The sequence below is a fragment of the Bos grunniens genome, chromosome 15, assembly GCF_055505025.1.
Source record: "Bos grunniens cultivar Pamir isolate PY7600 chromosome 15, Bosgru_T2T1.0, whole genome shotgun sequence".
Classification (NCBI taxonomy): domain Eukaryota; kingdom Metazoa; phylum Chordata; class Mammalia; order Artiodactyla; family Bovidae; genus Bos; species Bos grunniens.
In genome coordinates this window covers 44,325,088-44,347,059 of record NC_141179.1, presented here as the reverse complement: position 1 = coordinate 44,347,059, position 21,972 = coordinate 44,325,088, and the positions used below count along the sequence as shown (strand labels likewise).

General features: G+C 47.4%; 1 protein-coding gene and 1 long non-coding RNA gene across 10 annotated transcripts in view; one reads left to right on the top strand and one right to left on the bottom strand.

The window, feature by feature from the left end:
- DENND2B (DENN domain containing 2B) overlaps positions 1-21,972 on the bottom strand; it is a 171,434-nt gene that overhangs the window by 69,898 nt on the left and 79,564 nt on the right. The gene's annotated exons all lie outside the window — the stretch shown is intronic.
- Positions 17,206-21,508, top strand: LOC147357781 (uncharacterized). Its single transcript, XR_015142097.1, has 3 exons — positions 17,206-17,585; positions 17,937-18,850; positions 20,111-21,508. It is a non-coding gene; the product is annotated as an uncharacterized LOC147357781 (long non-coding RNA).

Below are 21,972 nucleotides of genomic sequence, written 5' to 3'. Positions count from 1 at the left end.
TGAATTTCTGATCTAAGAAGGGTGGACCCACTGCTCTGAAAAGCTATAACAGGAGAACCAAGAGCCAACTAGAAAAAAGGTAAAATGTAGATAACTGTGGTATTTGCTGGAGCCAAAAAGAGAAATTCTATGAAGATGCAACCAAGAAAGGAGTGGATCACAACTGCCACCAGGCCCGTGGCAGTGCCCCTTGGTCACATACCTGCAGAAGCACAGCTGCTATTCCCAGCAGTGGCCCAGGAGGTGAGGCATTGTGGGCAGGTACCGCTGAGAGAAAACCCGGAGAGCCCACTCAGTCAGAGGTGCCTGCTCACGGTGCTCCCGCCACCTGCTCTCTCCAGCCAAGTCTCTCAGACTCAGGGAATAATCCAGCGGCTTGAGAAGCTGAGGACCAGGCTAACCCTTTACATGTGAAACATAGACTTGAACAGTCTGCGTGGCTGGCTTCCTGGGGCCTTCTCCCAAGGCCCTGAGAGCCACCCCAGACTCCCATCGACGCTCTCTGCCTGACTCTTTTGGCTGGTCTGGCTGCAAGGAGAGGAGACACTCCCAAGCAAACGAAACACCCACTGGGAATAAGAGCAGAGAAGCCAGGGGGATGAGAGGCTGTTTCACTAAAATTCAGCCAAAAACTACGTTTGGAAAATGAAATTGTTCAAGTAGGATCAACCACCAATCACGAATTGCTCAAAAACCCAGCTCTGACAAGTTATAGACAACTATCTGAAGAGTTACAACCCAAAGACAGGAATACAACAAGGCACCACTAGAACCTTTCTACAATCTCTGCCCTGAGACAGAAATCACAGTTCTGGGATCTCAAGGTGTAGTGGGAAGAACACCTGACTTGGAGTCTAGCTAATGCTAGTCAAGGGTCATTGCACACCTGAGTTTTGAAGATTCAACTTTCTCACCATAAGAGCAATAATAATAACATGACCTACTCATATAATTGTAATTCAGACACACTGAAGCTTGATAAATCACTTTTTCTTCCAGATCATGCTTCTCTGGGTACTTGGAAGTCGCTTTCTCCATTCCCAAGCTAGATTCATCATTTTTCAGACTCCCCGATACTGCCATTCATTCCAGTGACTCTACGCCAGGCACTGTGCAAGGTACTAGGATATAAAAATGGGGGTCTCCCTGGTGGTTCAGTGGCTAAGACTCCATGTTCCCAAGCAGGGCGCCTGGTTCAATCCCTGGCAGGGAACTAGACCCCACATGCCACAACTGAGAGTTTGCACGCCGCAACTAAGACCCAGCACAGCCAAATTAGGAAATACTAAAATTTTAATAAATAAATAAAAACGAACAGATACAACCTTACCCTGGAGGAGCTAACTGTAAAGGGAGAAAAGGGAAGGAAAAAGTGGACTCCAGGAAGGCCCTATAGAGAGGTGACATTTGAAAGTAAGCCTTAACCTATTTGTGACCTAAAAAAAAAAGATGCATTTATTATGAAAGGTGCTGCTAGATTCTTTATAGAATAGCTAAATTTAAAAGCATTTTAAAGGATTAAATAATTTAATCCCTGTGGCAACTCTACAAAGTGGGTGCTATTATTATTTACATGTTACCAAGGAAACCAATGGAGAAGGAAATGGCAACCAACTCCAATGTTCTTGCCCAGAGAATCCCATGGACAGAGGAGCCTGGCAGGCTATAGTCCATCGGGTCACAAGAGTCGGACAAGACTTAGTGACTAAACCACCACCACCACCAAGGAAACCAAGGTGTGAAATCGCTCGTCCCACGTCACACAGCTAGAAAGTGGCAAGGCAGGAGTTGGAGCCCAGGCGACCCACACCAGCGTCACGGCTCTGAGGCAGGTCTACGCATGACCTCCACCCATCTTCTAGTTTAGCTTTCACCATTCTGGAAACAGTGATAACTTTCCAATCAGGAAATGCAGGTTCAGAGAGATTAAAAGATTGGCCCAAGATCACTCACCTGGTGAAGGAACAGGGCAGGAACGTTGACTCAGCTCTGAGTCCACCATCTACTTACTTTCCTTAATATTGACAGGGGTGATTGTTAAAAAAAAAAAAAATGCAGAGTCTCAGGCCCCATCTCTCCCTCTTGAATGGGGCCTAGGAATCTGGATGTTCAGCAAGCATTTCAGGCTGGTCTTATGGACCTGTGTGAAAAACCTGTGTCCTACCACATGCTAAGAGCTTGTAAAGGTTTGAAGGGTCACTACTGACCATCTTCCCAAGAGACTGCCCAGCTGTTACTAGGTACCCTTTCCTCCTCCCACCCCCAGCTTCTTCCACCTGCAAAGAACCACTGACCCTCAACAGAGAAGCAGGCACATCATGGAATCCAGTAAAAGCATCATCAACATCTGCCCTAAACAGGGTCCTCAGTCTTCAGTGTGCTCTGAGTTCCTGTATCTCAAAGCAGCTCTTCCTGCCACTCGCCCCTGGTAGCTAACAACAGTTTTCCTCACTTCCCCTCCCTTTCAAACTCCTGGGAACAAGAGTTTATAACTGATGGTTTATAAACTGGTGGTTTGCAACAACAAAAGTATGTCTCATTTGGCCTTCCCTTTATTTTTTTTTTAAGTTGAATTGGGTGAATATAAACAAAATGCAAATAAAAATTCAGATTCTGGATTCTCTTGAAAAATCTGCTATCATTTCTGTATTTCTATATGACAACAGCTGGCAGTCCATTTAGATGTAGCAAGCCCTCCCCAATTTACCGCTGTTCCTCCCCACCCAATGGTGACAGGTGGCCAGCTTTGCTCGGCTCTGTGACCTGACTCTCCCAGTCGGCAGGTGAGTGCTGTGTCCCCCATCCCAGCAGGGAAGGCTTGGGGGCACTGCCCTGAGAGCAGCCATGCAAAGCCTCCCGGAGGGTGGGGCTCGTGCAGGGCAGGAAGGAGCTGATTCTGGCCTCCAGAAGCCCTCCATCTATCTATCCCCCGAACTCCACTGGAGGAGAGAGCCTCGGGGCTCCCTGCTGCGGCTCAGGCCAGCCTGCATCCTGCAGTTCTCTGTCCTGCTCCCTTAGGGCTCTCTCTCCCTACAATCCAGTCTCACCACCCGGCCCACAGGTGCTCTCCCCACGGCCCGAGAGGAATCCCTTAGAGGTCAGTCTCTGAAGGGGGCTCCTTCTGAGGGGTGACCAGCCTCTAAGAATGAACCTTCCGATCACCCTGGTTAGGTGACATTTCTAAATGTCTGTGTGGTACTTTTCTGCAGGCCTAGTTTTGGACATGACCATGTGCCTCGTCCCTGAGAAGGAGACGTCTGAACCCCAAGAGCGCTGAGGAACAGATGCACATGTGTGGAGGGAGGCCTCCCAACCTGCTGGGTTCAAGCTGCCATTGAGAGGAAACACAAACACCCACCAGCACTCTGCTCTGCTGGTCCAGGTAAGAAGTCCAGAGCCTCCACAAAGGAAACCTCTAAACCACATGAGGGAATTTCTGCTGAGTTGACATTCCACTAATCTCTTATGCAAACTCTCGTGTGGAAGTAATAGCTTAGGAAGCAGCCCACAGGAAAGGAGAAGGCAGGCAAGGAAATCGCTGTGTGTCCTGAGAACCTGGGTTTAGCCCAATCCAGCTCTGGACAGTTGTGGTCTGACTGCCCTGGGGTCAACCCACTACTCACCCTGCCCAGGGAACACCCACCAGACCACCCTCACCTTCTTACTGACTCCCCCCTGAAGTCCTTCTTCATTCTAGACCGAAAGATAAAGATCAGACTGGCAGCTCCCCCAGAGAAGGGCCTACATCTTTAATTTCTTCCTCCAAGAGTCTCAGCAACCAACATTGGCACTTAAGCTTCAGGAAGGGTCATCATTAGAAAGAGTTCCTTTTAACTACTCAAGCCAGACCTCTCTACAGTGTGAGGTTTTGTAGGTGTCCCTGGAGTAGGCTAAGGTGGGAAGCACTTTGTTTACCTTTCAGAGTTCTGCCCGGATTGACAGCTCAGGCCTTGTTGCAACAGCTCACCTCCACAGCCTTTGTTCCCTGGCCCTCCTAGGACATTCACAGCCATCCCCCAGGTCTCCTGACACCATGGCTGCCTCTGACCCCACACGGTTGAGAAAGCGGTGTGGTGGTGCTTAGGGAGTTCTTCCTCATGTTTTGAACAATCCTCAGTACCGAGCAGAGAGTTCTTCACCTAAAAGGCCCGCAAATGTTAACTGATTTGCTAACTGATGGCAAAAGTGGGCCCCCAAGGAGTCAAAGGCCAGGAAGACAAAGGGCACGAGAAATTCGAGCACTGACCATTATCCTGTAGGGTACACTCCTTCACTCCCCACAGTCCTGGTGGCTGTACAACCAGTGAAAGGGAGTTTTCCAACTGTAGCTGTCACCCAGTTGGGCTGTCACCAACAGGCCTTCCCCCTCCACCCTTCAGCCAGTCCCCTCTCCCGCAGGAGTTTCAGTCTCCTCACAAGTGCCCCTGGTACCTTCTGGGATGTTCCTGCGGTAACAGTTCATTCAACACACCCAGGAAAAGAGACTGTTCCTGGGAAACCTGCCTTCATCTCACTCACGCTGTCTTTCTCCTCCTCCACCCCTCTTTTCCTCCCTTTCTTTCCTGACTCATTTCTGACTGGTTATCTGCCCACAATCTTGTTTTCGGCTCTGTTGTACCTAAAATCAAGCAGCTACAAGGGAAAGGGGAGACAGTGGGCTCAGAGATTGGGTGCTGGGCATCAAAAGCTATCACAAGGGAGCCAGCAAGGTTTTTCTCAAGCCGATCCCCTAATTCCCTCCAAAACGCCAGACCCTTTTTCTCCATCAGTACCTCTACATAGCTGGTACCTTGGATCTTTTCCATTCCAGCCCCAGGTTCTGGGGTTCTAGGTCCAGAAAGCCCTTCGAGCAAAACTGTCAAGGGGATTATGAGCCTGGTCAAGTGGAGAGGGACCAAGATTTGTTTTGCTGGGAGATCAGAAGAATTGCCGAGTGTTTTTACAGGTCCCTGTGAGGCTGAAATCCTCCTCAACCAGTCACAAAAAAGATTATTTTTGTTGTTGAATAATAACCAAAAAAAAAAAATCAAGCTCTCTATCCATCTCCTCACTGTCCACTTATCACTCCCACATCCTCTTTCCCAACTCTCCTCCTCAAAGAGGCTTTTAAGTTGGGGTTTTCAACCTCAACCATTTTCAGTCTCTTTTCCTGCCATATGGTCCTTCTCCACTTCAGTACTGATTTCGTGGAGGTTTGAAGCTGGGTTTAAATGTTTCCTGAAAGCCTAAAATGGGCTGAGGGCTTGTTAGGCAATTCCAGGCCAAAGGAAATCTGGTTGCTTCCAAGACAGTTTTATAAACCTCGACATAGCTATTTCTGCCAGTCTGGAAACTCAGCTTCTTAGCGAGGACCTTAACCCAGCTCTGCCAGGATGATGGAGCCTGCTCCGTCCAGAGAATGGAGGCCTGCCCCACAAAGGCCTCCCTCTTCCTCCCTGGCAAGAAGAACCTTGTGGGTCCTGTAAACATGTTGGGGATTCCAAGGCCACAGAGCTAGCTCATACCAGAGCCTTCCCTCTGCCAGTCATAGCAGACTAAATGCCATTTCCTGCACATGCCAGGAATGTTTATGCCTCTAAGCTTTTATTCAACCAATTCCTTCCATCGTGAAGTCCTCCACCCCCATTCTTTCTTAAATATTCAGTTCAAATGTCAACTTCTTTCTGAAGCCTTTCCTGATCCTAAATCTTGACCTCATTCTCACCCTTCCCATGCTCTCCAGCCTAGCTGAACTCAACCTGACCGATGGCAAGATGCCTGCCCTGCTCCAGAAAAACACAAAAGCCACAAGTGAACTTTCTCAGAAAGAGACTAGGAAGTGGTAAGGGCTAAAGGGGCTGGGGAAGTCTCAATACCTTCATTTTCCTATCTGTAGTATAGGGAGAATACTCTACCTCTATCATGAGAACATCAAAACCAACAAGAAGCCATATATAAAATACAAAGAATACTCAGAACCAAGAGGTAACATACTTGAAGTCTCTGGAATTCCCCCAACTCTCAGCCTCAAGGCCTCTTCCCTTGTCCTCACTCTCTTTGCTCTTACTCTGTTTCCCATTTCATCAAGAAAACAGAAACAATCAGAACAGACCCTCAATAAGCTACCATCATCAGATGCATCCATCACCAGCAACGGGGCAGATCTTGCCACTTCTCTGGCAAAACCCTAACATGGATCCCAATCACTCAAAGAAAGAGCCAAAATGTTCACAATGATCTACAAGGTCTTCATCATCTAGGTCTCTATGATACTTCCAATCTCATTTCAACTACTCTTTCCCCACCAGCCATATCTTCCTTATTATTTCCTCAAACACACCAGGCACATTCCAACTCCAGGCCTCCACACCCACTGTCCCCTGTAACTACAACATTCTCCCCCAAAAGAGGTTCCTCCCTCACCTCCCAGGTCTTTGGACATCACCTTCTTAGTGAAGATTCCTCTGGATCACACTATAAAATTTAGTATTAAGAAATTACTATATTAAAAAACCTTCCTCCACCCTACTATCCCCTCAGTCCTCCTATTCTCCCTTCTCCTGTTTTACCCTTCTCTATAACATTCATCACCATCCAACACAACTACTCTTCTTTTCCATTTATTTATTATGTCTGTATAAGCTCCATGAGGCTAGGGATTTGGGGGTTTTGTTTATAGCTGTACCCTTAATGCCTAGGACAGACCCTGGCACACAGTAGGCCCTCAATAAATACTTTTTAAATTATTTGTTTATGGCTATGCTGGGTCTTCATTGCTGCATGCAGGCTTTCTCTAGCGCAGCACGCAGGGGCTACTCTTCAGTTGCCATGCACAGGTTTCTCATTGTGCTGACCTCTCTTGTTGCAGAGCACAGGCTCTAGGGCCTCAGCAGTGGCACATGGACTTAGCTGCTTCGTGGCATGTGGAATCTTCGTGGACCAGGGACTGAACCCATCTACCCTGCAATGGCAGGCAGATTCTTAACCAAAAAATATTTGCCACCAGCTCAGAGTGGCTGTACCAGACAGAGTGAGCAGCTTGGTCAAGGTTTTCCATTATGGTTATTGCTTTTTGCCCTGTTCTTGCTCCAAGGTCTCCTTGGCTTTTGCTCACTGTTTTCCTTCTTCCAGAAAGAAGGCCCATCTGTCCAGGCCCATCTTCCAACACCACCAGCCTTCCCAGTTCAGAGCCTGACCCACCCGCAGCAAGCATGTCCACGCAAAACATTCAGAAGAGGGTCATGTCCTCGGAACACCTCTGAACAGATTCAGACCAGGAATGGCTTCAGCCCCAGAACTGAAGTTGCTCTCTGCAAAGATTACAATGATTTTCCTGTTATAAAACACAAAGATCCTTACTCTGGGGCTTAGTGAATGACAGGACTTTCCTATCCTGATGTCTGCTGCTTGGGACACTGACCAGCCCTCTCTGAAGCACTGTCATGTAGTTAACTTCAATCTGGAGTACGCTCTCTGGGGGTAGCATTTTACCATCTGCCTGGAAGATCTCCATGCTCATCAAAAGAGGGCACAGGTCATGAAAGGCTGGGGAAATATCATAAGAGAAGTAGAAGGAGAGACAGGTGTGGCATCTGAGACTTTCGTGTGTTTACTCACTCGAACCCTTCCAAGGCATCTCTCTGGCCAGGCCCCCCTTGCCACTGTGCTATATCCTGGTCCTTGCCCTTGAGCAGCCCTCCATCCTGCCTGAGACTGTCGAGTAAAGGAAAGATGCTGGTACAATGTAATGAGAGCTCTGACAGAGGTATGGACACAGAGCTCTGAAAGCAAGAAGAAAGACACCTAACCAGGTGGACAGGACAGATGCAGGGGAAGGTTCTGGAGGAGACAGGAAGTGACGCTGGGCTGAGTCTTGTAGGACTTGTGGAAGACAAAGAAAACAGAGGAAGAATGTTGCTGCTAGCAGAAGGAAAACCGTGAGCAAAAGCCAAGGAGACCTTGGAGCAAGAACAGGACAAAAAGCAATAACCATAATGGAAAACCTTGATCGATCAGATTACCATAATGGAAAACCTTGATTAATCAGATTACACTAAATAAGAACTCTGTTCATTAAAAAATGCCATTTAGAGGGTGAAAAAGGAACCTTCAGAATGGGTACACAGATTATAGAACTCGGCAGAGTGGGAACATTAGTTACACAAAGCAAAGTTATCTAGGAGAAGTTAAGTCACTCTCAAACTGCAGATCTTGGCCAGATCATTGGGGCTGAATCTCCCTTTGGATAAAAGTCCCGGTCTTAGAAGGGAGTAGAAGAAAGTGTATGTACACAGCCAGGCTCGGCTGTTCTTAGTACGCATTTATCTCATTTAATCTAGCTGTCATTATCTCTATTTTATGGAGGAAGAAACCGAGGCTCAGGCTAAGTAATTTGCCAAGGGTTTTAGAGTAAGTGTAGATCCCAGAGTCCGGAAGAGGTTGGCACTGAGCTCTGTAACAGAAACCAGAGCAGTGAGTCCCTTGGTCTCTGTCATATCTTGTGGCAGGAAGCCATCCTCCATCCCGAGTACACTCCTGCAGCCCAGCTCTATCTGGATAGAGTTAGAAATGGCAGTAGTCTCATGCCCGGCCCCCAAATTCTTGGTGTTAAAATCCCATTTTTCTTTAAGCCATTTAGTTCAGAGGGCCCTGAATCAACAAAACATAAACATAAAAAGGACTTTCCTGGTGGTCCAGTGGTTAAGACTTCACGCTCCCAATGTAGGGCTGTGGGTTTGACCCCTGGTCAGGGAACTAATAAAATCCCACATGCTGTGTGTCATGGCAATGGTAAATAAATGAGAGAGATGCTCCTCTTTTGCTGTTCTTCAAGTCTTTTCTCCTTATCATTCTTCCCCACCCAGGGACAGAGGCACTCACAAACACAGACCCTGGTAAAAGAAAAGCCTTCCCCTATACAGTCTAACAGGAGCTGAGACTGAAGATAAGGGGCATTTGTCCATCCATCTACCCAATGGCTTTAAAGGTTATGATGGGGACAGAACTGGCCTTTTTCCTCCTTTAAATGAAGTAAGTGCTACTTGGCTTCTGTGGTTCTCAAACTGTGTGCAGAGGTGCCCGAGAGTACCACAGGGAACTCAAAGGGGGTGCTGCAAGATATTTTAAATTTTTGAGGGAAACAAGGGCAATATTCAACATTTGTTGGACATGCCATGAGTTTTAACATGAGATCGCACTACATTCTTTTCGATGATGTCATTTCTTTGTGAAGCTGGGTTTTCAGCAGCTGCTGTGATTAAAAAGCAATAACCGTGTGAAAAGCAATGTGGAACAGGAAATGGGGATGGCAATATCCAATGCAATTCCAACACGTGAGATGTGGTGCAGTGCCAGTACATCCCATTAGCTAGTGCCTATGGCTACTTGAGAATGAAATACAAATATTTGTAATTGAAATGGAAGTACAATATTATGCTAGGTTCAGGTGTACTAGGTAGTGATTCGATATTTGTATATGTTATGATCACCATGATAAATCCAGTCCTATACAAGTTATTACAATATTATTGACAATATGCCTTATCCTGTATATTACATCCTCATGACTTACTTATCAGGTAACTGGAGATTTGCACCTCTTAATCCCCTGCACCTATTTCACCAATCCCACCAACCCTCCTCTAAAAATATTTTTCCTTTCAATTTATAATGTTTTTCAAATGGCTACTCAGTTATTAGGATGTATAAGCACTTACTACATTGTTTACACTTAAATATTTCATAAAAATATTCCGCCTCTGAGCATTGTGAAAAATGCTCAAAATTCCCACAAACTGAGGGAGTTTGGGAACCTCTGTAGCAGGTGTTTTTAAGTCTCTGCATCAAGGAGCCATGGAGGAGCTCAGGGCGGACCCAACCTGCCCCAGCAGCATGTGGGCAGCTAGCACTCAGGCCTGTGGACGGCACGCTCAGGCTTCCCCCACAGCTGACAGAGCAGCTGCCCCTCTGCCTGGAGAGATGAGGCTGCACACCTCTCAGCTCAGAGGCTGCCTACATCTGCATCAGCTTTACCCCAGGCTCCCGGGCTCCCCTCTGAACTCCCTCCTTGAAAAGTTATATTCAACAGGAACCTCATGAATAAAACCCCAAGCCAGCCCAGAAGCCAGCAGGCCAGCAGGGGACTTCCACACACGCTCAGACTTGAGCAATGCCCACAAACCAAACCATTAATCCACAGAGGGAGGGAGTGATGGGAATCTGGAAGAGGGATTCCACGGGCAGCCCAGCCGCTGAAAGGCCAACTGGGCTTTTGGGTGAAGATTTACATGAAAATTATGTCTTTGTGTCCTGCTAGTCTCCCCCAGCCCTACCACCACCCTGGGGGTCTCTGGCCTGATACATTCCCTCCCTCTATTCTTCCTTGAAGTCATAATCCTCCGTTGGTGACATCACAGCTGTTGATACAACAGCCAACTGTTGTGATGTCACAAGACTCCAACTTTTATCATTTTCAGTAGGGAGTGGGGTTAGAGAATGTGATAAAGGGCTTGTACTGCATAAAGTCATAGAACTGGAATCTGCTTTTTCATGCTAATTTCCCTGGTAATGAAGGGCACTGGCTCAGAAAATGAAAGGCAAGCAAGCCACTGGCAGCAAGGCTGTGTGCAGACTCATCTACACCAAGGGGAGTGGGGTGGGGTAGTGGGGCTAGGACAGAACAGAGACAAAAGTTTTTAATTCCAGGATTAGCCAAATATGAAGATCTTCTCAGTCTGGCCAAGTTTAGAACTTTCTCTTTCCATTATCCGTTGTCTGAGCCCAGGGTGAGCAGAGCAAAGATGAAATGCAGGAAATGCTCCAGGCTGGAACATTCCTTGGAAATTAACGTTTGTGAAAAAGCCTTGGGTTCTGGACTCCACACTGTCCGAGGGACAAACTCAGTTTGGACGCATCCTGAGGACCAGGATGGACAGGGCATTCACAGGCATGTCACAGGAGAAACGACTAAAGAACGGAGAATGTTTACCCTGGAGAAGAGAAGACTGAGGATGGGCGAAGCTGAAAATTGCCTTGAGAATTCTGAAAGGCCCTCATGTGAAAAAGGGATTAGATATGTTATCTGTGATCCCCCAAAGAGACCTTAGACAAGGAGAAGATCCAAAATGGCCAAAATGAGAACATTTTATTCTTAAATTTCAATTACAGACAATAAGTTCTGTTTAACTCCTCACTTCTAAATTACAGACTAGGCTCCTGAGGACAAAGACGGTCTGAGTCACTATGGTTTACCCCAGAATTTAAAGTGGCACATACTAAGAGCTTATTAATATTTGTGAAATAAATGAACAAATGAAGCAAGGACAATGGTCTGCTCAAAGTTGGTGCTTACTCATTCACTCGATTAGTATTTTTGAATCCCTACCACATGCCACTCACTCAGTTAAGATGCTGGGGATACAAGGGTGAGAGAAGTAGATAAGGTTAGTCTTCCCCTCCCCCTGCTTTATAGATTAGCACAGATACCATGTAAGGTCCCTTCCACTCTTGAGACTCCTTCATTTTCAGAGATGACTAAGATATTTTAAACTGAGAGGAAACAGGACCCTAACAGATAAACCCCACCCACCACTACTGCTACTGTTCACAAGCCTGGAAATCTGGACCAAGCTAAGGCTACCTTCAGCCAGGGAGAGCCCCCATGCAGAAATAGCCCGGTGCTGGACCAGACTAGCCCAACCCAGCTGGGCATTTTATCAAAGACCCCCAAGCACCCCAGACAAGACAAAGTAGGCTCCTATGTAAACCAGGGCTCCCTCAGCCCAGCAATAAGTCAGTACAGTCCAGTTAGGTAACCTGGGGTATTTCAGATACCCTCACTTCTCTAAGGAACTTAAAATGTCCCCATCAGCCTCAGACTATTATCTTGCAAGGAAAGAATTCCCAAGATCTTCCAGGTTGTACTGGGGACACAGACTCGGTTCCAACTTCTGAGGGTATGAACTGAAGGTAGTGAAACTAAAGGTAACAAAACATGATTTAACAACTATGATATGCAATATACCAGACACACAATATACACAGACATTCTCCTCTCCAGGGTAGTCCTTCGAGGTCTGAATGTTTATTCCAATACATTCTAAAAACATTCCTAAAATTCCTATTTGGCAATTGCCCTCAGAAACTTTGGAACATTATCTGAATTTCCTCTGAAGGAAAATCTGCATCCATTAAGGATGCTAACTCATTCAGAGCCATAGGACAAAAAGGGTGCAAACCAGAGAAAAGTACCTCGGGTCAGAAGCAGCAGTAACTGTCAAGTAACCTGTGGAGCCTTGATATCAAAAGGGGTGCATACTGAGACTGCCCCAAACTCCTATTTTTTAATATAATTTAATTTAGGTTAATTTATTTTTTTGGCCATGCCACATGACTTGTGGGATCTTAGATTCCCCGAACAGGGACTGAACCCGCACCCTCAGCAGTGAAAGCATGGACGTTCCCTAGACACTGGACAGCCAAGGAATTCCCGAAATCTCCACTTTTTAAGAATACAACTGTTTGAGGTCCCAGACCCCTCCAAGTATCTAACAAACACCAAGAACCTCCAAAGAAAATTTCTAAGAACAGAAACTTCTGTCTGCCAGTTTAGGAGGTTCACAAGTGCCCAAAGTTCCTCACACACCCACTCTAAGAATCTTTGTGCTAACCCACTTTACCTGCCCCGCAAGTGCACAGGTAATTGTGAATGCAGGCCTATAGAACTCAGCAGGTGTGCCAACACTGGGCACTGAGAGTGTGCCAACAAGGTGCCCTGCTTCCCTGAGTCCTTGCACAACTGCTTCAAACCTGGATGCCAGCAATTTACAAACTGCTATGCATCACAGGCCTTCAGGAGTAAGGAACAGTCATATCCTGCCATATATGGAATCTAGAAAAATGGCACAGATAAACCTATTTGCAGGAACAGGAATAGAAACACAGACATAGAGAAGAGACTTGAGGTCACAGTGGAGGAAGGAGAGGGCGGGACAGATTGGGGAGCGCCGCTGACATAAATACACTAGCCTGTGTGAAACAGAGGGCTAGCAGAAGCTGCTGTACAGCACAGGGAGCTCGGCTCAGTGCTCTGCGATGACCTAGAGGGGTGGAATGTGGTGGGGGGTGGGAGGGAGGCTCAGGGGCAGGGGATGCATGTATACTTATGGCTGATTCATGATTTGTACAGCAGAAAGTAACACAACACTGTAAAGCAGTTACACTCCAATTTTTTTAAAAAAAGGAATAGTTGAATGCAAAAACATCAGACACAAATGCCAAAGATCCCAAGACTCAAATGTGACATTTTCTAAAGCGGTTTGTGAACTGGTGCTGAAGACAATTCCTAAAGAGGAATCAAACCTACCTTGAGTAACCGCAGCTTTTTAGCCATGTAAGTGTACAAATGAAGAGCAAGCTGTGGGCACAGCACATATTTCTCCCCCTTCCCTAAGTTCCCAGTCTCCCTAAGGGATGCATGGGGAAGATGCTTCCTCCCTTCTTCTGGGCCAGCCAGCATGCCCACCAAGCAGTTCTTGACACACAAAGAGCCACCCAAGTCACATCTGACTCATGCCAGAGCTCTCTGTAATGAGGTATGACATGTGTCTAAGCTCTTGTATATTTTCACATTTGTAGCCTACAATTAGGCATTTCTGAGGGATGTAGCTGACTATGGTTCTGTTTCATGGCCTATAATTATTCACACAGGCATCAGAGCCCATCCAGGCAACTGTCAGGCTAGAGGCACTCTGATCTCAGACCTCACGGAGGAGGTTGCTCAGCTCTATAGTTAGTGACAGGCCTCCGGGGTCCACACTGCTTTTCCTGGGCTGCACATGCAGACGCTATCCCCTCTGTTCCCTTCACCAATCTTCCTCATCCACTGCCCAGCTCAGCACAGTGCAATCCCAAGCCCAAGGGTTGGCATCTCTGTGGACCCAGTATCCGCAAATATGGACCACTTTGCTGGACATACTCTCCATTACCAAGGCTGTAGTGATTTAAACAACTTCTCAAACTCCCTACAGATCTCTCGCCTGAGGAAAAATGGGTCACATCCACCAGCCCACAGAACCTTGCAGTCCACTGCTGTGCGGCTGGGCTGTGGGAGCCGACATGGGCCACCTCTCTGAGCCAGCCTCTCTGCCACTAGTTGCAGAGGCCTCGCTGCTCCTAAGGGCTCAACAGAATAATTCTCCCCCTTGCAAACACCCACCACCATGCTTCCTCTCTGCCTCCCTGGCTGGGAGGGAAGGCCTGGTTAGCCCTTAAGATCTGTCCCCTAATGATATTTCACATTTATATTTAGTTCCATTGAGAACTAGTTTCTTGATTCTTTAATGGAAGCTCAAGTCTTGATTCTAAATATAATCAATGATGCCGCCACTGGCCAGCACAGAGCAGCCGTGAAGTACAACTATGGCCCGCACTCAGAGCAGCACGCACTTTACGTATGAGCCCAATATCTCAACCACAATTACTATGCAATTTACCCTTCTTCCCCAACTCTAGTTCCAAGTCCTTCAGAGTCTAAAAAGTTTTAGACTTATCAAAACAACATTCATTGCTAGCTCATTTGAGTCTGCCAAACAAACCCCAGTGGTTAAATGCAAAAGGTATTTTCTCCATTTAACAAAGGAGACTAGTTCAGGGAGGCTGTCTTGCCCCCAAGGTCACTCAACTCGTAGGTACAGAACCAGGTCTAAAACTACTATGCAGTTCTTCATATGTTAATAAGTAACTACCTCATCTGGCTTACTGTAAGGATCAAAGGGCTAAAATACGAAAAGTACTTGGAATAACGTCTGGTCCAGTGTGAGGACTATGTTATTACTGGTGCTGTTGTTGTTATTATTAAGAATATTATTACCATCACCACCCAGAACCCTCCCATTTCAAACCTAAAGCTCCTTCTTCTCTGTCCTTGTGCAACTTCACAAGGATTACTCAGGGGGCAGCTTCATCTAACCTGAGTGAGTCTAAACCACGCAGTTTGCCTGTGGAATCTGGAACTTACCGGGCTTTCCATCTTACCATTCCACAAACTTCCCCGTGCTTTTGTGCACACTTGCATGCACACATATAACTACTCTTTTTGCAAGTCTAACTCTCTAGTCTCTCAGCCTCCAAGGTCAGGTATGCTATGTTAGCCAACATTCTGAGGCTTGCCTTCCCTGCAGTTGCCAACTTTTCACTCATTTGGTTCCTCTCTTCTACAATCAGTTAATGAGTATCTGATTCTTTGGCAGGCACCGGGGAGGGTAATATTCCTTGCCCTCCAATACCAAATGAGAAGTACGGGAAGAGTGGGACACACAAGGGGAGTGAGAGCACAGAGGTGCCAGAAAATAACTCTGTCTGAGAGCAGCACAATGGATTTTAGAAAAGCAACGTCCAAATGAGAGTGACTAGACGTACCTGGGCAAAGGGAGAGAAGGACATTCAGAGCCAAGAGAACAGCATTTAGACAGGATTTCAAGGCTAAATTATACAGAATACGGTCATTTCACACTGCCAGCATGAAGGGGCTGTATGTGTATACACTTGTATATGTGTGCGCAAGAGAGACAGACAGAGACAAAGAAAAAGAGAAAAAGCAAAGAGCGAAAAATGAGACGTCGGAGGCTGAGCCCACACTGCCTGGGGGCAGCAGGCAGCTGGGACAATACACGTCACCTCCGCCTTTCCATGGTCTGAGTGGCAATCCCGACTCCTTGGTATGCTTACGGTGCACCAATTTTAAATGCAAAATCCTTTAACAACTGTTTTCTCTTTCCTTCTGTCTTCCCTTCCTTCTAAAGGTCTGTTTATCTCAATTCTCATTTCTGCCCCACTCTGAGCCCGGAGTTTTAGTGCCAATGCTTTTACACAAATCCAGCTTCACGTCCTGAGCAAAATATAATTTCATAGGAATGTAACTCTGGAATGATCTCATTGAAAAAGCACATCCAGCAAAGGCCATGAGCAAATTTCAGGCCAGCCCATTCACACCCAGAGCCAAGGAGATCGCAGACCCCTTTCCCTTAAATGGACAACATGCCTGGGACCCAGCAAAGCACACCAGCTGCCCACGGGTATTACCCTGCCCACAGTCAGCCTTCCTGCCTGCACCCTGAGGCCTGGGCCTAGAGCAGCGACCACCACAAACCATTCTGCACCGTACAAGGACAGATTTTCAGGAGAGCATCCAAGCAAACAGGCCTCACTGCCTAGACTCTCCCCATGTCCCTTGGGAGGGCTCTGGCTGCAGGCCAGGAAACATCAGCTGAAACTCCTAACACCCACGTCACAACCCTGTCAGGCAGAAGGTCCAGAAGCCAAGCTGGTGCGAATGCTCCCCACACCCACCTGCCTTCCCTACCTCTGAGAAGCTCAGCTGCTATCCACCTCTATTGAGACAGTCAAGAGAGTAGGGTGTTTGACTCTGAAACCAGATGGCAAAGCCAGGGCTAGTCCCTTCCAGCAGGACTGAGACAGAGTAGAACTGGAGAAGAAATAATATGTTAGAATGGACTTTCGAAAATTCTAGCTGAAATATCACTAAGCTGGAATCTTTGGGAAAAAATGTCCTTATTCCAAATCTGTACTTCACCCCCATGAATCCTCATAAAATGGACCAGAAGAGGAAGAAAAAAATGAATGGCTTGCAGGGCCGACAGAAACTCTATATATTATCTTTGCAACTTTTCTGCAAATCTGTAACTCTTCTGATATAGAATGTTTATTAAAATTAGTGGTTAGTCATTGTTTCCTCTGTAAGGAATAATGGGAAAAGAGTAGTCTGGGGTATGAATTCCAACTCTATTTCTACTAGCTACCAAGCTGTGAATAAGCTTTCGAGGCTTGAGCTTCCTTAACTCTGAGGTGGGGATGACAGCTCCAAGCACGAAGTATTCTTGGGCAGATTAAATAAGATACTGCAAGCAAAGCACTTACAACTGCCCAAAGTGCTTTCTTTCTGGGCAGTAGCAGTTCTCCAGTCTGGCCAGCCTTCTGGCCAGCTTTCACCTTGGGTTTTTGGCGACTGCAGTTGGAGGCCCTACCTTCACTCCACAGCCCTACAGTCTCTATGATTTACAGCCTTTTCCACACACGGCATCACAATTTAAGCCCACAGTAATCACCCAAGGGCTGAAAGCCACCTCACAGCGCGTTCCAACTAGCGAGAGCACACCTTTGTTGACAGAAACATGTTGTTCTCCTTCCTGCTTTCCCTTCCTCCAATAGGATCCAATGTCACTGCCAGGAGCTGAATTACTTCTATGAGGTTCACGGGGGTCAACCAGAAGGAAAGGCAGAAGTTGGCAGAGCTGGGCTTGCAGTACAATCAGCCGTCCATGTTAGGAGGCTGGCAGGGGAAGAAGTATGCTCTCAAAGTTGCCACAGAAGACTCTTCACCCCTCAGCAGCACCACCATCCCCAGCCCCTCACATGAAGCTGGACTGATAAACTACATTTCTGCCAAGTCAGTGGCCATAGTAAGTTCCCCAAAGCCAAGAGACAAGCCCTCAGGCGGGGCTTGAAGTTGCCCCCCAGCCCTGCAGCCAGGCCACTCCATGACTCTTGGTTCCAGGATGTGCTGTCCATTTTCCTCCTCCAAGACTGAGGTGAGTGGACAGGGGCCCCTTCCCACTCTCCTAAATGGGTGGGCTGGAGGCCAGGGAAAGAAAAAGGGGAGGAAAGGTATGGCTCTGATGTCACATTCTCTCTCTGAAAATCACTCACAGGGATATCAGGTCCTTAAAAACTCTCCTAAAACAAAGGAGAAGTCTAATCTCACCCTGAAAATTTAGTGTCCAAATAAGGGAGCAGTCAGTGCTAGAGAACTGTTAGCTTGTTCCAACTTTGAAAAGCCCTGTGAGAGAAGCAGTTCCCAGGCTTGGGATTCCACTGACAGGTTGTAACCTCTTGAAACACTAATGGGTACATTCTAGTGGCTAATTTCTCTGACCTTCCAGATGGCTGTACTGGGGACACGCCCCAGCTGAGGCCCAAGGACATTAGTTCCTGGCAGCGAGTGTGCAAGCGCTGAGCAGCCCAGCTGAGCCAGACAACAGCCCCAGCTCCAGAGGCTTCAAGGACACACTTTGGGAAGCAGAGTTCAGGAAGAAGATGTCCTTGGAGCTATTTCTTATTTAACCAAATAAGAGCCAAATATAGCCAAATATGAAGGAGCTAACTATGTCATCTGCTGTGCAATTTATCTCCAGCTAATCACCTCATACCAAGCTTACTACAATGGTCTCTGATTACCTAAAGAGCACTTTACCGAGTGCCAGCCATGGATGCAATATATAAATGTGAAGTGTTACCAGTATCATTACTAGTTCCCATTCTTCTTCCATCTCCTCCTGCTCATAAACAACTAACTATTCTAGAATCTCAGTATCATCATCATGTTGCTCTTTGGGGCTCCTTAACTGCCCTGGGTATTCTCTGGAAGGACTGATGCTAAAGCTGAAGCTCCAGTACTTTGGCCACCTCATGCAAAGAGTTGACTCATTGGAAAAGACTCTGATGCTGGGAGGGATTGGGGTCAGGAGGCAAAGGGGACGACAGAGGATGAGATGGCTGGATGGCATCACCGACTCGATGGACGTGAGTTTGAGTGAACTCCAGGAGTTGGTGACGGACAGGGAGGCCTGGCGTACTGCGATTCATGGGATCACAGAGTCGGACATGACTGAGCGACTGAACTGAACTGAACTGAACTGCCAATCACGAGCTTCTCTGCTGGCTCAGATGGTAAAGAATCTGCCTGCAATGCAGGAGACCCAGGTTCGATCCCTGGGTCAGGAAGATGCCCTGGAGAAGGGAATCACAACACACTCCAGTATTCTGACCTGGAGAATTCCACGGATCAAACAGCCTGGTGAGCTACAGTCTATGGAGTCTCAAAGAGTTGGACATGACTGAGTGACTAACACACACACACACACACACACACACACACACACACAAATGCCAATCACACCAAATCCAGACTCCTCTGGGTCCTCCAGAACCTTGTGAAATGCTACCAACCAATCTCGCTTCCCTCTTCTTCCTTCCCTGTTGCTCTTTCAACTACCCTCTTTCCCTACCACCACCACTCCCCTACCATCCTCCATTCCCCTCCATGCAAAGACACACAGACTTGCATACACCCCCTCCACATACACACACACAAACGCACTTCTATCTCCAGGTAGGACACCTCCCTGCTCCATACATGTCCATTTCTGCATCTGCAGCTGTGTTTTTATGCTCAAACCATTTCCAGCCTGGAGTTCTCCCCTTCCTCCCTGTTATCCAGATCCTACCCATGCTCCATAGCCCAGTATAAGGTCCCTCCCAAACTTCAGTTTGGGAGACCATCAGATCCACAAACAACGAGCAACCATGTGTCAGGCACTAGGCCACTGACTAAGGGCAGGGGAAAGAAAACAACACAACCCTCCATGCTCCTAACTGGTGGGAGGGGCCTCACCACGAACCTCCCTTTTCACCTGAACTGTGCAGGTAGGGGAGTCAAGAACCAGACCTCAGAGGCGGCTTGTTGCAACATTTGCAGGGGCAAAGGTGGGGGTGGGAAAAGAATTCCAGTTGGGTGAGGTGGACTTGCCTCTCCTTCAGCCTTTCTAAGGAGCTCCCCCTACCCCTCCACCGGGCATGGTGGTTTAGAACATACGCTAGCACAAGAACCATCATTCTTTCTGCCCACCTTGGGGAGCACTGTCTCCTGCCCTGCTTTGGAGTTTTATCAGCTTCAGAGGCCAGCAGAGTCCAATCTCATTCAGTTAAAAACCTTAGTCAACTACTCCTCCCAAGGACCAGATACTCAGCTTCATAGCCCTACCGTAAGTCAGGGAAAAGAAAGAAAGCAACCAACCCTTTCCTTGGGAGTTCCCAGACTTTGCATCACTGTGACTGCATAGCTACTGGGGGCCAGTGGGGGGCAACCCCTTAGGCACTCCAGGGTGGTGTGCGATTCTCAGACCCTAATAATAACTTCACTCCTCTCTCTCCTGTTCTAGAAAGGTTACTGAATGGGAGTGAGATTGCTATCATTATAGGAATAATCCCACATTCCTTCTCAATTATAAAAATAGGTAACTTATTCACATGTACCCTGGTCCTTTAACTTCTGCAGTAACAAGTGGAGTAACGCCACATGACATATCATATCAACGCAGCAGCTCTTTCCACCTGAATCAGAAACAGGAGAGGCTCTCCAGACATGCTCTTAGACTCAAGGAGGAAGGAAGAGAGAACACCGAACTGCCCCAATTTACAGTTCCAGCAGGAGAAACTCACAGTCTTCCTCCTCAACCATCCTCATCACAGTCCATCTACACCTCATGTCTCCAAAGAAGCTCCTCTCACATGAGACTCAACTTTTACTTCTTGTAACAGCTAACGATTCAGGCTCCAGCTAGTAAGATCACTCTTCCTAGCCAGGCTGAACTGGCATCAGGAACCATTCTAAGGAAGCTCACTCAAAACACCAGTCATGTGTTTGGGTGTGCAAACCTCAGGGGGCTCTGACAGGTCAGGGCTGCCAGAAAGGCCATGGCTGCTGCTGATCCATGTACACCACTTGTGGGTGCAACAAGGGATTAACGAGCAAAGCCTTTCAGAAAAGGCAGGACGGAAGGAAGAAGCTGCCGTCATCAGCCCTCGAGGATCACTAGCACCTAGCTCAAAGGCGTGTGTGCCTGAGCAAAGCTATATTCAACTGAAACAAGCAAGTCTCTGAAACCTGTGGCATCCAGAATTATGTCTTCTACTTTCTTGCCTCTAAGACTTTGCTTATATAGTTCTTGACCTCCCAGCCTGCCCTCTAAGGGCAGTCCACTGCTAAAGGCTGAAGGGAGGAGGGTCCAGGGCACACTATGCATCTTTAGAGACTTAGCTACACATTTCCAGTCCCCCTTCACTCAGCCCCTCCCCTGTCCTTGACAACTCCAATTTTCAGTCTCCACATATGTGTCTATGTGTCTGCACTTTATTTACACTACCCATGTCTGTTGTTAGCAACAGAAACAAAGTACTTTAAGGCAGAAAAGGCAAGCCAGCCAACTGGCCTGCTGCTCCCCATCCTGCTTCCAGCTCAGGGAAGAGGCTGTAAGGGATCCTTCGAGCTCCAATCGACCATGTGGGCTGACAGCTCCCTCGTACCAGGGGGGCTGGCAATGGAGCTTGTTCACCCCCAAGTCAATCACAGCGGTGTGGGGCCCCAACCACCCACCCTCCCTCTTCTCCCCTGGAAGCCATACCCTGAACACCTGACCTGCCTCTATGCTGACTACTGCTGGCAGGCAGACCTTCAAAAGCCAGAATTCAGGAAGCCCACCCTCCTTCCTTGTACACCAGGAGACTGTAAAGATGCACAGGCATTGACTCCCCTGATCCAGACTCTAGAGAAGTGACCCAAGGCTAAGTTTTACCTTCATATCCTTTACCATCTTCAGTTTTTCTGCTACTGATAAACTTCCAAGTTCTAGTATCAACCTCCTCAATAAAATCAACAGTAGTCACTGGTCACTGATCACTGCTTTGTTTTTAGCAGAGAGCAAATAAACATGAGATGTGATTCCTGAACTCAAGGAGCTCACAGTCTAACTCAGGGAAGCAAGACATAATAGGAAATAATTCAAATGTGAGTTCCAGACTAAAAGTGCTCAAAAGCACAGCGGGTGGGAGTGGAGGGGCTCATGAAAGGATTTCTGTGGGAGACGAAAAAAGAGACAAATTTTAAAGGACAAAGAGTAGTTGGACAGAATGAGACAAAAGGTTGTTTGAGATTTAGAGTCAGACTATGACTCAAGGTCCCAAGGCAGGAAGAATGGCAGCCCTGGGAGGTAAGGAGGAAAGAGAATAGCCTGACAACAAAAATAAAACGCTCCCCTCAGGGTTGTCATACCCTGTTGTCCCTCTGCTCCTGCCTCTGCCAAGAGCACGCTCGGTGCTTCCTTTTTCTACACTCCTCTGAAATCCTCTTGCCTAGAGTGC